The 16,100-nt window shown below is 25.6% G+C and overlaps 1 pseudogene; it reads left to right on the top strand.

Annotated features, from left to right (window-relative positions):
- Positions 1–2,740: 2,740 nt before the first annotated feature.
- On the top strand, positions 2,741–4,205 carry LOC109818248 (uncharacterized; annotated as a pseudogene).
- Positions 4,206–16,100: the final 11,895 nt, after the last annotated feature.

Genomic DNA, 16,100 nt, shown 5'->3' with positions numbered 1-16,100 from the left:
GAGTTACAAATAGCGTTTTCTTTTTATAAAGAGATAAGAAGAAGAGGATATTTATGGCTTTCTTTAGAATTTAATTTATGTAATTAATTTTTATGTCATTAATTACCCGTGAAATTTATTACACCCACTTATACTTTACCACGTTGACTTAGGAGGGTGTATTGGTTTCGTAGGATTTTAAAATACTTTTTTTGAGTAAAAAAATCCATTGGTATTCAATCAGGATTTTATGTCACTTAAAAATAATCCAGTGGTATTCAATCTGGATTTTCAGGGATTTTTTAAGAGTCCATTAAAATCCATTGGTATTCATTTGAGATTTTTTACAACTCAAAAATAATCTATTGGTATTAAAAAATATAAGCATTTTAAAGGATTGTTGTGTGAGAGGGATTTTGAAGGACTTTTTAGTGTTATCTATAAATACCAAATTCATAAAACAATTTCATCCAAACCCATCGAATTTTGAAGGATTGTTTGAAGTGATTTTTCAAGTGCTTCAAGAATTTTCAAGTGATTTTTTCATCTCTTTTTTTTCTATGCTTCTCTCTTCTCCATTTTTCTCTACTAATAATATTACACTATTGTTCATTGCTCATATATAATATTGTAGTACTGTTCTCATTCTATTCCCCTATTTTGTGAAACTTCGATATGTAAATGATAGTGTCATTGACTTGCTCTATTTTTTTGTTCGTTCTCTTTAATTGGCTTGTTCCATTTTATTCTATTTAGTTGAATTTGTTCTTTTATATAACACAAAAAAAATACTGGAAATTTTGACTTTTAAGTGATAAGTTTTTTTATAACACACGTCAAGAAAAGGAAAAGGTGAAAGATAAAATTGATATCATGGTCTCTACAATATATATATATATATATATATATATATATATATGTAAAAGATGAATTTGAGATAGGGTTTTTGTGAATAGAATGAGATGAAAATGGATCTTAATTGGGGGAAGAACCCTCTCAGGATAAAAACTGCGATCTCTCTCCTTCCTTGTTACTCTTATCCCTCCTCCTTTTATGACTCAACAATTATTTTTTTTTTACTATGAATTTTTATTATTATTTTATATTGTGAACTTAGGATTTTTTATATTTTAAAAAAATTAACATAAGATATTGTAGTATCTAATTTTTTAGGGTTTAAGGTTTATGCCTTCATTAGCTTATTTTTATAAAAAAGGAAATATTGTTAAAATATTTGTTAGAATAATTTACATTTATAAATATCGTTAAAAAATTATCATATAATATATAACTAAAATAATATATATATATATATATATATATATATATTCTCTATATGTAAATACTCCTGTTTATATAAAATTTTATATATCTAAATATTTTCTCAGTATCGAATATATTGATTTTTTTATATAAAAATTATCTTATATTTCTATATTTCCGTTTTTACATGTTTTTTATAATGGATGAGGTGTTTTTTTATATAAAAAATTATTTTAAAATTATTTTATTTTTTTTACTGTGAATTTTTTATTATTTTTATATTGTGAAATTAGGATTTTTTATATTTAAAAAAATTGTCATAAGATATTGTAGTATCTAATTTTTTAGGGTTTAAGGTTTATGCCTTCATTAGCTTATTTTTTAAAAAGGAAATATTGTTAAAATATTTGTTAGAATAATTTACATTTATAAATATCGTTAAAAAATTATCATATAATATATAACTAAAATAATATATATATATATATATATATATATATATATATATATTCTCTATATCTAAATACTCATGTTTATATAAAATTTTATATATCTAAATATTTTCTCAGTATCGAATATACTAATTTTTTTATATAAAAAATTATATTATATTTCTATATTTCCGTTTTTACATGTTTTTTATAATGGCTGAGGTATTTGATCCATTTGGATGACCAAGATATATTCAATCTTGTATGATTGATGTGCTTATAAAAATAATAATATAATTTATTGATTTTGTCTCTTATCCATAATTATTTGTATAACTAGTTTTCAACATATATTGTTTTAGTAATTCAAATGGGAGATTCACAAGGAAATAATAAAGGAAAAGAGAAAGAAAACTATGACGCTTGGACCAAGGAGGATTCCAATGAATTGTTACAATTGATAGTGGATGCTATAAAAAGTGGACTACGTGATGCTAATGGGTCAATTAGCAATAGTCAAGCCAAAGTTCTAGAAAATCTATCTGTTGGCATTGAGACTATAGCTGCCAATTTTGAAAAAAATTTCTAACTTGATGGAGAAAAGAGAAAGATACCAAGAGGCAAAGGGAAATATTTGGAGTGCCATAAAAGAGATCCCAAATTTAGATGATCGAACTCGCTACATGGTGGTTGGTTTGCTCGATACTAATGCAAAGAAAGACTTTTTCTTGATGTTATCAATAGAAGAGCGTTCAGATTGGATAAAGTACAAGCTAGGATGAACAATATTGTTTTGGTGTTATTTCAGTTGCACTTGATTTGAGTATTTTATTTATAATTTGGTTGTGTATGAACACATGTTGGATTTGTCAAACTATATTGTTTTGGTGTTATTTTGGTTGCACTTGATTGAAGTGTTTGCTTTATATTTTGGTTGTGAATGAACACATTTTGAATGGTGGAATTATATTATTTTGATGTTATTTTGGTCGTACTTGATTGAAATATTTTAGCATGTTTTATTTTCTATTATATTATTATTAGTTATATTGTTTTATATAGGTACAATGTCACATTCGAGCATGTATGAAGGTAGTGACATAGATGAAGAAGCAATGAGTGACAAAGAGATATATGATAAAGAGATATATGATGCCATGTACGCATGTGTAATGGCAATTCATGCATTAATATTGCATGTGTTGACTCAGTTTATAGTTATGATACGTAATGAACAAATTGAGCGTCCATTAAATCGACAATGAATTATTAACATGGGAAATGACTATATACACCGAGCATTAAACGATGATCCTACAATATTTCGACAAGTTTATAGGATGTATCCAGATGTATTTTGAAAGTTATGTGCAATTCTTAGAGTAAAAATACCTCTAGAGGATACACGATATATTTGTGTTGAAGAAATGCTTGCATCATTCCTACAAATTGTTGGTCAGAATACTCGATATTGTGTAATTCGTAACACATTTGGCCGATCACAATTTGCTACAAGTGAAAATTTTCACAAGATTTTGAAGGCTTTGAATATGATAGCACCTACTTTGATGGCTAAACCAGGATCAACTGTGCCAACTAAAATTAGAGAAAGCACAAGGTTCTTCCCTTTCTTCAAGGTATGTACTAATAATTATCTTACAATAAAAATTATAATTAAATTTGACACTACTATATTTATAATTTTCATACGATGAAGTGTTATAATGTTAAATTTTAGGATTGCATTGGAGCTATTGACAGCACACATATTCTAGCAATAGTGAGGGGGCGAGATGTAAGTAGTTATCGTAATCGTCATGGCAAGATATCACAAAATGTATTAACCGCTTGTAATTTTGATTTGGAGTTCATGTACATTCTTAGTGGGCGTGGGAGGGTTCGGCTCATGATTCTAAGCTACTAAATGATGCTATAACAAGGAGGAATGGACTTAAAGTGGCTCAAGGTAAATGTTTATTCTTTAAATAATAATAATAATTATTATAATTATAATTATAATTTATTATTATTATTATACTAATATTATATATATTGCATATGTAATTAGGTAAATATTTTTTGGTGGATTGTGGATTTCCTAATCGATGTCAATTTTTAGCTCCATTTTGAGGTGTAAGATATCATCTACAAGATTTTGCAGGTCAGGGTAATGACCCTGGAAATGAGAAAGAATTGTTCAATCTTTGTCATGCGTCTTTAAGGAATGTGATCGAGAGAATATTTGGTATTTTTAAATCAAGGTTCACAATTTTTAAGTCAGCACCTCCATTTTTATTTAAGACACAAGTAAAACTTGTACTAGTATGTGTAGCACTACATAACTTTCTACATAAAAAATGTCGTTCTGATAAATTTCCAATTGAAGCGATGGATGAACCTTCATCTTCAACATTACCGGTTAATGAAAATCACACTTTTGAGCCTATTATTCAAACCCAGAAGCAAGAGCGAGAAGACGTTAATGCTTGGAAGACTAGTATAACCATGAATATGTGGGTGAATGCTATTTAATATGATAGGCTATTATGAAAAATTATTATTATTATTATTGTTATTTATCTAGACATTGTTGTTTTTTTTATTATTTTTGTCTTTGACTCTTTTTAAATTTGAATGTATGAGTATTTTTTTGAAATCTTATCAAATGTCAAAATTTCACGAAAATTCTACAAAATCCACAAAATCCCACAGAATCCATTAAAATCCTGATTTAAAAGTCTTGTAGAATCCATTAAAATCCTAATTTTAAGTCTTGCAGAATCCTGCACAATCTTAAAAGTCATGAAAATCTTGTAAAATCTTTTAAAATTCGTAAGATTTTTTTTAACTAAAAAAGTCTTTTAAAATCCTAATCTAATATACCCCCCTTAAACTACTTTTGTTCGAACCACTACAGTTTGTCTAGTTGTGGGAGGTTGAGATAAAATGTATAGGGTCTTTGGTTCATTTTGGAGTTTTTATTGTAATTTTGATAGATAAAAAAAATATTACTTATATTTTTTTTAGTAGTCGTATAAGGTTGTTCTACTTCTACACAAAGGATGTCAATCTTAAATATTAGTTTTGTTTCTTTATAGTAGTCATTTAAAGTTATTCTACAAAGAAAAAAAAGATGTTGATCTTAAATGTGAAGGGTGTGGTCTCACGTGTAAAATAAAAGTAATTGTTGTGTAACTCTTTATAACTCTTTACTTACTCTAAGTTAACCATTGTGTTGGATTTCTTAGAGTCTAGACGTAACTTAGCCCATCAAACATTAATTGTATAACCCATCTTATTTTTATTATTATAACTAGTTTTAAAAGGGATTTTTGTGTCCTTTAAAAAATAAAAAATGAAAATATAATAAAAGTGAGTAGTTTGAATAAAAAATTTTATGAAAAGTAGAAAAAAAATAATAACCAAATAAAAAATGGTGGAGAGAGAAGAAAAAGTAGTTTGATAAATAGTTATAAGGACACAATTATCCAAAAGAATATGTACATGAAATGAGATAATCTCCTTTATTTTTAGTATATATTATAATTATACAAACACCCTTTATTTATCCTTTATCTTATTTTTTAGATTTATTTCGGTTATTTATCTATTAAATATTTGTTTTAATTCTTTATCTTTTATATTTGAAGCAATTTAGTCCTAAAATAATGGTTATTTTCAATTTTACAACACAATTTAAAATCAACTTTTAATTTTTGATTGATTTAAAACTTGAAACTTGTAACATTAAATTCACCTATATGAAAATTATTAAATGTAATTGACATTTGAATTCAAAAAGACCATAATTGTGTGAAACATAAATTTCATGAACAAGTAAAAACTAATAAGAAATTATATTTAAAAAAAATATATATTTTCACCATATTTATAACACATTTAGTTTAAACTTAAATTTCATTAAAATAGTTTTAATATAAGTGAGTTTTATGAGATAAATTTTAAATTTTCAATCGGTCAAAGAAAATTCAAAAGAATTATAAAAGGATCCAAATTTAGGAGATAAAAAATTAAAATAAATTAAAAAAAATAAAATAAAATACCAAAAAAAATATAATTTAACCTTTATTGTAAATTAATATTTTGAAAGATAAAAATTGACATCGGAGTTATTTATTCTATAAATGGTAGTAGTTTATTAACCTGTAATCATTATACATATTCAAAAATATTATAAAAGTAGTGAAAAGATAAAAGGGAAAAAGTCATTCAAATTTGATTGAACATTAAAAATTCACTGCAACTTTCAAAACTCAAAACAGAAGGAAAAAAAAAAGCAAACTTCTTAATGAGAAATATTAGTTTTAATTAAAAAAAAAGGCTAAAATAGTATTTTAGTCTCTTATAATAATTATTTGTTTCAATTTAGTCCCATTTTTATTTTTGGTCTTAATTTGGTCCCTAATAAATTAATTGGTTTCAATTTGGTCTCTAATAAATTAATTAGTTTCAATTTGGGACTTCCGTCCAAATTATTTAAACGGAGTTAACTGTTGGCCACGTGGATGCCACGTAGATGCATAGGTGGATGCTACATGGATGCCAATTTTTTGAAAACACCTGGAACCAGAACGACCCGTTCTGAAACCAGAACGACCCGTTCTGGGTGCACTCTTGGTGTGTAAATTTTGCATCCAAAATGGCCCGTTCCAGGTGCAAAATTAACACACTAAATGTGCAACCAGAACGGGCCGTTCTGGTTCAAGACTGCTAAACATAAACGATCAATGATTATAGTTCACGATTGTGAATCGTGGAAGGAAAAAGACCCAAGGTACAAAGCATTTCAAACACTGAATTTTGTAATATTGTCAATGGAAATTGATAACTTCAATTGCTAAACAGTTAGGCTATACAGTGTATCATTAAGGACAATGCAGTGTATCACTAAAAACAATGGTAGCAGATTTTATTTCATTTTAAACTGGAGTGAACCACTTACTACCAAATTGACACTATGCAGTAAATGATGAAATGATATGATATTTTTCCTTGAAGTCATTAACGATGTACCCCCACAACAACAACCTGTTCTTGAAGAGGTAGAACCTGAAGTAAAGGAAGAGGATACACATGACTAACATTTCACCACACAACCACATGCAGAGACAGATATAAGTTAATCATAGTGGGAGCACTAAAAAAATTTTCATTCTTTTTTATATATAAAATATTAATAATTTTATAAAATATATATTATTAATTATATTTTAATTATGTTGTTATATCTAATATAATAAATACTTTAATTTTTTTATTTTATTTTATTGTTTAATTGTTTTTTATTTTGTGGTAAAATTATCTTCATTTTTAATGAAGAAAAAATTTACTTACTTCAAGAGTAAGTCTTAATAGATTTATTCTATTTAATAATTAATGTTCTATATCAAATTTTTAAAAATTTAATTGTTAAATTAAAAAGCTTTTCATGTATAGATCAAATTTATAAAAAAATTAAAAATCATATGATACTTCGTTAAATTAATTCAAATTAACATATACAATATTTTTGTTTTAAATGAATGTAAAAATTTAGAGGACACTAAAAGAAAATAAATTAATAATTTTATTATGTTTATCCTATTAATTTTTATCATTTTATTCCTCTAATTTTAAATAAGTTGCAAAAAATTATAAAGTAACACTTAAATATTTCTTCAGACAGAAAGAGAAAAGGGAAAAGTTATTACTCTTTTTATAAGAATTATATTTTATAAAAATAAGTAATTTTAAAAATTTTACCATAAAAAATATTTTTTAAAATTATTATATTTTTTAATAAAATTAATAAAGAATATTTTATTGTCTTCATTGAGTTCTGGAACGGGCCGTTCTAGATTCAGAACGGCCCGTTCCAAAACCAGAACGGCCTGTTCTGGTTTCAGAACGGCCTGTTCTGGTTTCAGAACGGACCGTTCTGATGTACTGGTGGTGTGTTAATTTTGCATCTGGAACGACCCATTTCAGATGCAAAATTAACACACCAAGAGTGCACCCAGAACGGCCCGTTTAAATAATTTGGACGGAAGTCCCAAATTGAAACCAATTAACTTATTTGGGACCAAATTGAGACCAAAAATAAAAGTGAAACTAAATTGAAGCAAACAATTATTATAAGAGACCAAAATAAGTTTTTAGCCTAAAAAAAATTGTGATACACAAAATATTTTTTGTACAATGAAAAAAGTCTTTTGATTACTAATTATTTTACATAATAATTACAATAATAATGATTGGTTTTAAAAGTATATAAAAAAATTATATATGTCAAGAGAATTATTTTATTTTATTATTAAATTTTATTTATATTTTTCTTCTCTCTAAATATTATGTCATTAAATATCACATCATTTAAATAATAATAGAATTACATGATGAATTAATTGAAATTTAATAGTTAAGAAATGTTAAATTCATGATAAGATTAAAATTATGGATTTTTAAAATTAAAAAATTGAATGACTCTTTTAAAATTAGGAAATTAAAATTAAGAGTTGAAAAAAAATAGAAAGACCAAAATATTTATTTAATATTTTCTTTAATTATTACTTACATTTATTTTTAATCATTAATTAAATAAAATCAATAAATTTGGTCTAAAATTTTCAAATTAACAATTAAATTATTTATGACTGAAAATACAGCTTGCCTGACACATTGGTAGGAGCAACTATTATTCGTCTGGAATGGATAAACAGACATGACTAGAGATTGTGGCACAAAATCTATTAACATTGTGTATTTGTATGTAGATCGTGAAATACCATAAAACACTCATCCTGTGTTAAGGTATCAAAACGGGTCACGTGAGTTGATATTAAGAAATTAACGGATGAAATTAGATATTCTGATTTATTAATTTGTTTAGTTTGTTGGACTAAATGGTGGGCTAGTTTGACGGTCCTTTTTTAATTTTATTTATATATTTATTATTTTTAATATAAATTTAATTAGTATTTTTTATTTTGATAAGTTTAACTTTTTTTTTTGCTTATTTATATTTTCTTTAGAGTTAATTGTATTTTTTTTTATTATACCATTACAATTCTATGATTTTAATATTCTAAATTTTAATTAAACAAAGTATCACATTAGAATTAATTGTCGCGTTACAAAGTGTGTCAACTATCGATTGGGAGAAATTAACCTAACATATAATGACATTGAAGGTGCTCAAGGCGGTGAAAGGTGGTAACACCGTCAATAAGGAAGTGAAAGATACAATGATAAAAGATGATATGGTGAATCAGAGGGTACAAGTGTAACAATCCACCGTAGTCTCTACACTTAATGGAATCGTACAAAAAAATTTGCAAACTAAGATAAATAATAAAATTGGATAACTCATAAATACAAAAAGTGATAAATATATACAATAATTAAGTTTTTTAAGTATTAGTATTTACACAGTTATCCAAAACTACTATCTCCTAGTGTCGGTCAAGCACAAAACTGTTACCCAAAGTGGTAACTCTGACATTAGGAACCAAAAAAATTCCACTTCTAGCAGTAGACTCAGCCAATAGCTCCAACCTAGCCCTGATCTGCTCCCATACAACGTATGATCATAGCAGTCCATCCACATAGAAACAAAAGGGTAAGCTAGAATTCAATAATCAACCATATGAGTATAGGGAAAATACTATACTACACATTCATTACATCATCATCACAAACAACCATACAGTTCAACATAAAAACACAATTCATTCATACAACTTAGAAGCAACTTTAATACAACAACAACAACAACAATATACAACTTAATATTTAATGCGTTGTCAGGCATATACAACTGGGAGATCTCCAACAACTGAAGTTGAGCAGTCTAGGTGACATAAACCCTACCGAATCCAGCGTTTGACCTATCTCAACCAGGTCAGGTATAGAACAACGTTAGGAACTCCGAAGAGAACCAGGTATAGACAACAATAGTTGACTTCTCAGGTGTGCCACTTAGACTCGGAGGTCCAGTACTACTGTCAGAATAAAAGGGTTTGAGTATGAGCCTACCACGGCCTTGGCTAGCTTCACCAATCCACATATGGAGTTAGCCCACCCATTGTCCTCCAAGTACCACGCACCCTCTAGTACCTAGTCAAAGACTACATCTCTAACTAGATACCTTACTCAATTTGGTCATTCAACCATGACATGGATCGACTATCTGTCTATTTCCATGTCGCCCACACAGTACTAAGGGATTCAACTTTAAAACAGCTTTCAACTTTAAAACAACTTTCAACTTATCACATTAGTACTATGTATCTCAACATAGGACATATATCTTCACCATATGTCCCCAACTTTTCAACTTTACAACAATAGACATCTTTACAACTTTACAACAATAAGCACCTTACCACAATAGACAACTTACAGCAATACAACAATGGGCATCTTACGATGATAAGCAACTTACAACAATACGACTATAAACATCTTACAACAATAGGCAACTTTTTACAACTTTTACAACTTTAAACTACTTCAACTTATACATCTCAACTTATTAATAACTCAACAATAAACAACATAGAAACAATTTAGTTTCACAATGTATAACAACTTTAACAACATAACACATAGTAGCAACACACAACATATGATCAACTTAAGTCAACAACTACTCAATCCACACCCAACAACTTAACCAATTTCAAGGAAAACAACGCATGAACTTCCCTAACTCTCCTGAAATTAAACAATCTACATTCTAGCTTCCCTCACCTGAAAATTGGCTCAGATATTCAAAAACTGAACTGAAGTAGAATTTCCCCTCGAAGCTCAACTCGAAACTTCAATCCACCCAAATCAAGTTTTCTAATCTGAATTTCAAGAAATGACAGGAGACATTAGTTGTCTAGAGAAGAAAATGAATCATACAGAGGAATTTGGGAGAGAAAGGAGCTCACAGACCCAGAGACCTTCTCTCTAAAACTTCTTTCTAAACTCGCATTCTCCTCAAGGCCCTCAACCCCTATTTATAGACTTTCCGGAAAGGCCAGAACGGCCCGTACCGAATCCGGAACGACCCGTTTTGTATCTCTTCGTCATGTGCAAAAACTACATGCAGAACGACCCGTTCTAAAATCAAAACGGCCCGTTCTGGGACTTATCCAGAACGGCCCATTCTGCATCCATAACGCCCCGTACTTCAACCAAAACGGCCCGTTCTCAACCACGAATTACAGGTAAATTTAATAGCTTGGAACGGCCCGTTCAAGATTGGAAACGGGCCGTTCTGGACTATTAAATTACCTATATTGAGCTTTCTAAAACAACTTGCTACGTTACAACAAAAGACTCTTCCTACAAGTGATCCCAACGAACATGAAAAGTTTTATAAGTTGGTGTATAGAAGAGGAAAGAAGAGAGGCACAACACCCACAAATGATAATAACAAGAATAGGTGCGTAATTATTATGAAGCACTCTTGTGACATTGACGTTAACTACTATTAGTTATTATTTCCGACCAAAAAATCTGTCGATAATTTCTAACGGATTTTTTGACGGATTTTTTCGTCAAAAATTTTTGACAGATTTTTCTGTTGGAAATTTTTGACAGATTTTTTTATCAAAAAATATAAATTTTCCGACGAATTTTTCCGTCAAAAAATTTATGTTTTACACCGGTCAATAACTTTATATTAAATGAAAATTTTGTAAATCTAACCGTTAAATTAAAAATTCTTTACTCTTAAAACATATATACAAAATTTTATATTAGAAAATAAAATAAGGATAAATACATTTTTTAAATTTTATATATTTGATTTAAGATAAATAAATATATTAAAGTAATTAATAATTTATATTTTAAATTTTAAATTTTAATTTATAAGTATGTAATAAATAAATATTTATAATTTTATAAATTATATTATCATTATAAATTATAAAATTAAATAATTTAAATTATAATTTTAAATACAAATAAGTAGATTGTTAATTATAAAAATAAGTATATATAAATAAAGATTCATTAAATATATTATTATTATTATTATTCGTAATATAATTATTATATATTATTATATTTTTATAGTAATCTAACGGTTGAATTTACAAAATTTATATTTAATATAAAGTTATTGAGCGGTGTGTCATACTTAGTAAAAGTTACACCGGTGTTAGTATAATAACCTCTTTCTATATATATAAAGAGAGATAGAGACATAGAGACAGGAAAAATGAATGGAAGATAAATAGTTAAATAGTCGTTTGATTATCTATAGTAATAGATAAAGGGAAATATACATCATCTTGTAACTGATTTTTGTCTCCAAAATTATGGATAATTATATCCTTAATTCTTAAGAAATAAATAAATAATTTTTAATTATTTTACTTTTAAAAATATTTAAAGACACGAAGTGTGTGTTTCCTCCTTCTCCTAGTATATATAATGGTACGTGATAACCTAATGAAGAGATATCCTTTTATTCCAAAAGTAAGTTTACCTAGAACTACTCCGTTCAATAACTCATGTTCAACATTAAATTTCAACTATCAAATTGTTCAATTTAAAATTCTTAATGCATAGATCAAATCTGCAAATTTTTAGAAAATTTGAAAATTATTTGATACTTCATTTCATTAATTCAAATTGACGGATAATCATAAAATCATTGTATACATTGATTCAAATTAATGAAACGAAATATCAAATGATTTTAAAATTTTCTGACTATTTACATATTTGATATAAAAATAAATAATTTAAATTATAATTTTAAATAGAAATAAGTAGATTGTTAATTATAAAAGTAAGTATATATAAATAAAGATTAATTAAATATATTATTATTATTTTTTATTTGTAATATAATTATTATATATTAATATATTTTTTTATAGTAATCTAACGATTAGATTTACAAAATTCATATTTTAATATAAAGTTATTGAGCAATGCGTAAAGTGTAATACTTAATAAAAGTTACACTAGTGTTAGTATAACCCTCCTCCCTCTCTCTCTCTCTCTCTATATATATATATATATATATATTATAGAGAGAGAGAGACTGAGATAGAGAGAGAGAGTGGAGGAATCAAATAACTTACAAAATAACTTTTAGTAAAGTTATTCTGCTCAATAACTCATGGTGTTTGTTGAATTTCATCGATCAAAATGTTAAATTAAAAGTTATTAACTTTTACTAATAATTAATATAAAAAAATAAATAACTTTAGAATAAATTATTTGCTAATTAACAATATAATTGAAACATTAATTATTTTAAATTATTTAACTAAAATCTTAATTATTGACAATTTACTATATGATCTTAATATTTTTGTATAACTAATATCTGGTTTTAAATTTAATATAAAAATATTGTGATATAATTAGATAAGATTTTAAGGTAGTATTTTATTAATGGTTGATAATTAAAAAATAAAACAAGGATAAATACATTTTTGAATTTTATATGTTTCATTTAAGATAAATAAATATATTAAGTTAATTAATAATTTATTTAAAATATTAAAATTTAATTTATAAGTATGTAATAAATAAATATTTATAATTTTATAAATTATATTATCATTATAAATTATAAAATTAAATAATTTAAATTATAATTTTAAATAGAAATAAGTAGATTGTTAATTATAAAAGTAAGTACATATAAATAAAGAATAATTAAATATATTATTATTATTATTATTATTTGTAATATAAAATTATTATATATTATTATTATTGTACAAATATGAGATTGTATAGTTGAAGATGACTTAAATGAATTAATTTGTACAAGTTATACTGACAACATGCATATACATTTTGGTAGCTTATCTCATTAGAACTTCACAGTTAAGCGTGCTTGACCTGGAGTAATATAGGGATGGGTGACCTTCTGGGAAGTTTATCAGAAATTACCCAAGTAAAGATAAAACACGATAAAAAATAAAATGTTGTGAAATAGAACCCTTGAAAGGCCAAATATGATGGTTGTTACATTAATAAATTTTGTAAAATTAAACAAAAATTACAATTTCTGACAGAATTTTTTGATGGAATTTTCTGTCAGAAATTTTCCAATGGAATATGGTATTTTCGATGGATTTTTTTTTCTTCTAAAGCCACTTTTTTCGACAGATTTAAATCCGTCGAAAATTTACTTGTTTCCGTCGGAAATTAACATTTTTTTTGTAGTGTATATAAGTATGCATTTTTAAAAGTCTAAACTTAATTTTTTTATTAAACAAATCAAGACAAACTTTAAAAAGGTCAGATTATAGGCCATCATTTAAGACCCAACTTATTCTCATTCCTAGTTGTGCGTTAAGTCAATTTCTCGTAATTGATAGTTCACACACTTTGCAACATGACAAAATTATTATTAAGATCAAAATATTATTATAAAAAGATGTATGTAAAAATTAAACACACCTTGACTTAGTGCCAACTCAAAATGACCAAAAAAGGGAATAAAAAGATGATTCATTGAAACAATTGAAATAAAATCAAATAGAAAGGGAGAGAGTAGAACAAACTAAGTGTGACAAAACAATGTTGAGCTTTCACAACCTCAACGGAAGAGAAAAAAGAGATTAATGAAGAGAGAGAGAGTGAATTGCAAAGAGCATTTTCTTGTTATAAAGAGAAATGTGGGGGAGGATACTTGTGGTTGTCTTTGGGATTTAATTTATGTCATTAATTTTTTATTTAATTTTTATGTAATTGATTATCCGTGAAATTTATGACTCTCACTCATTTTACCCCGTTGACTTATACTACTTTTGTTCAAATCACTAGAGTCAGCCTAATAGTGAGAAATTGAGGTAGAATATACACGATTTTTGATTCAAATCCTAATTTCGTCATTGTAATTCCGATAGATAAAAAAACATTACCTTTATTTATTTTTAATAGTCTTTTAAGGTTGTTCTACACAAAAGATGTTGATTTTAAATGCGAAGAGTGGCATAAAATAGAAGTAATTATAGAGTAACTCTTTTTAATTAACTCATCACTTACTCTAGGTTAACCATTATGTTGAATTTCTTAGAGTCTAGACTCAACTGAACCCATCAACACATATTAATTATAAAATCCATCTTATTTTTTGTTATTATAACTAGCGTTAAAAGGCATTATGTGTTTCCGTGTATTTTTTTTTAAAAAATATGAATGAAAATATAATAAAAGTGAGTTGTTTGAATACAGAAATTTATGAAAATGAAAAAAAAAACCCAAATAAAAAATGGTGGAGAGAGAAAAAGTAATTTGATAAATAATTATATGGACATGATTATCCAAAAAAATATATGTACATAAAATAAGATAATCTTCTTTATTATTAGTATACATTATAATTATAAAAATACCCTTTATTTATTTTAGGCTAAATTATACTTTTGGCCATTTATCCTATTTTTTAAAATTTATTTTGATCATTTATCTTTTTATATTTGAATCAATTTGATAATTTAAAAACAATGATCATTTTCAATTTTGTAATATGATTTTGAAATAATTTTTGATTGACTCAAAAATTTTAACTTGCAACATTAGATTCACATATATGAAAAACATTTGAATTCAAAAGAACTATAAACATATGTGAAAAATAAATCCCATGAATAAATAAAAAATAATATGAAAATAGATTTTTTTTTGAAAATTTTGGTTTTCACCATATTTATAACACATTTGTTTAAACTTTAATAGCTTTAAATAGTTTTCATATAAATAAATTTTACCACATAAGTTTCAAGTTTTCAATTAGTCAATTTTTTTTAAAATAACTAAATTGACCTAAATTTACAAGTTAAAAGACCAAAATAAATATTTTAAAAAATAATTGATCAAAATAAATAAAAAATAAGATGAAGCACCAAAAATATAATTTAGCCTTTATTTTAAAAGTCCAATTAACCAAATTAATTACGCAAATAAAATTGATTATATACATTAAACAACTATATTATTTTATTAAAAGAAACAACCACATTATTTTATTTTAAAAAAAGATGTTACATCTATACCTGACCACTCTTAAAACAATAAGCTTTATACTTTGATAAATATTTTGAGCCAAAATACTCTTTTTTATTATCCTATTTTTAACTATTTTATTGAAATAATCATTTTATCAAGGTAAATAATTAAGAATTTTCTTCTCTACATTAGTATTCATTTTTAATCGACTAATAGTTAAATTATATATAAATATGAAATTTTTGCATGAAATTATATTAACATCTGAAATACAATATACATTTTATTACAATTTTTGAATCTTTATCTAATTTATTATTATAATAATTTTAATATGATCATTTTTTTTACATTGTCTTCTCCCTTAAGTAATAATTCATTAAATATTTCTTTATCTAACAAAATCCATTTTCTCATGTAATTTAAATATTAATCATAATTTAGATATTT

This window comes from Cajanus cajan, chromosome 1, assembly GCF_000230855.2.
Source record: "Cajanus cajan strain Asha chromosome 1, NIPB_CcT2T_4, whole genome shotgun sequence".
Classification (NCBI taxonomy): domain Eukaryota; kingdom Viridiplantae; phylum Streptophyta; class Magnoliopsida; order Fabales; family Fabaceae; genus Cajanus; species Cajanus cajan.
The sequence above is the reverse complement of the archived record's forward strand: the minus strand, read 5'-3'. Positions and strand labels throughout refer to the sequence as shown.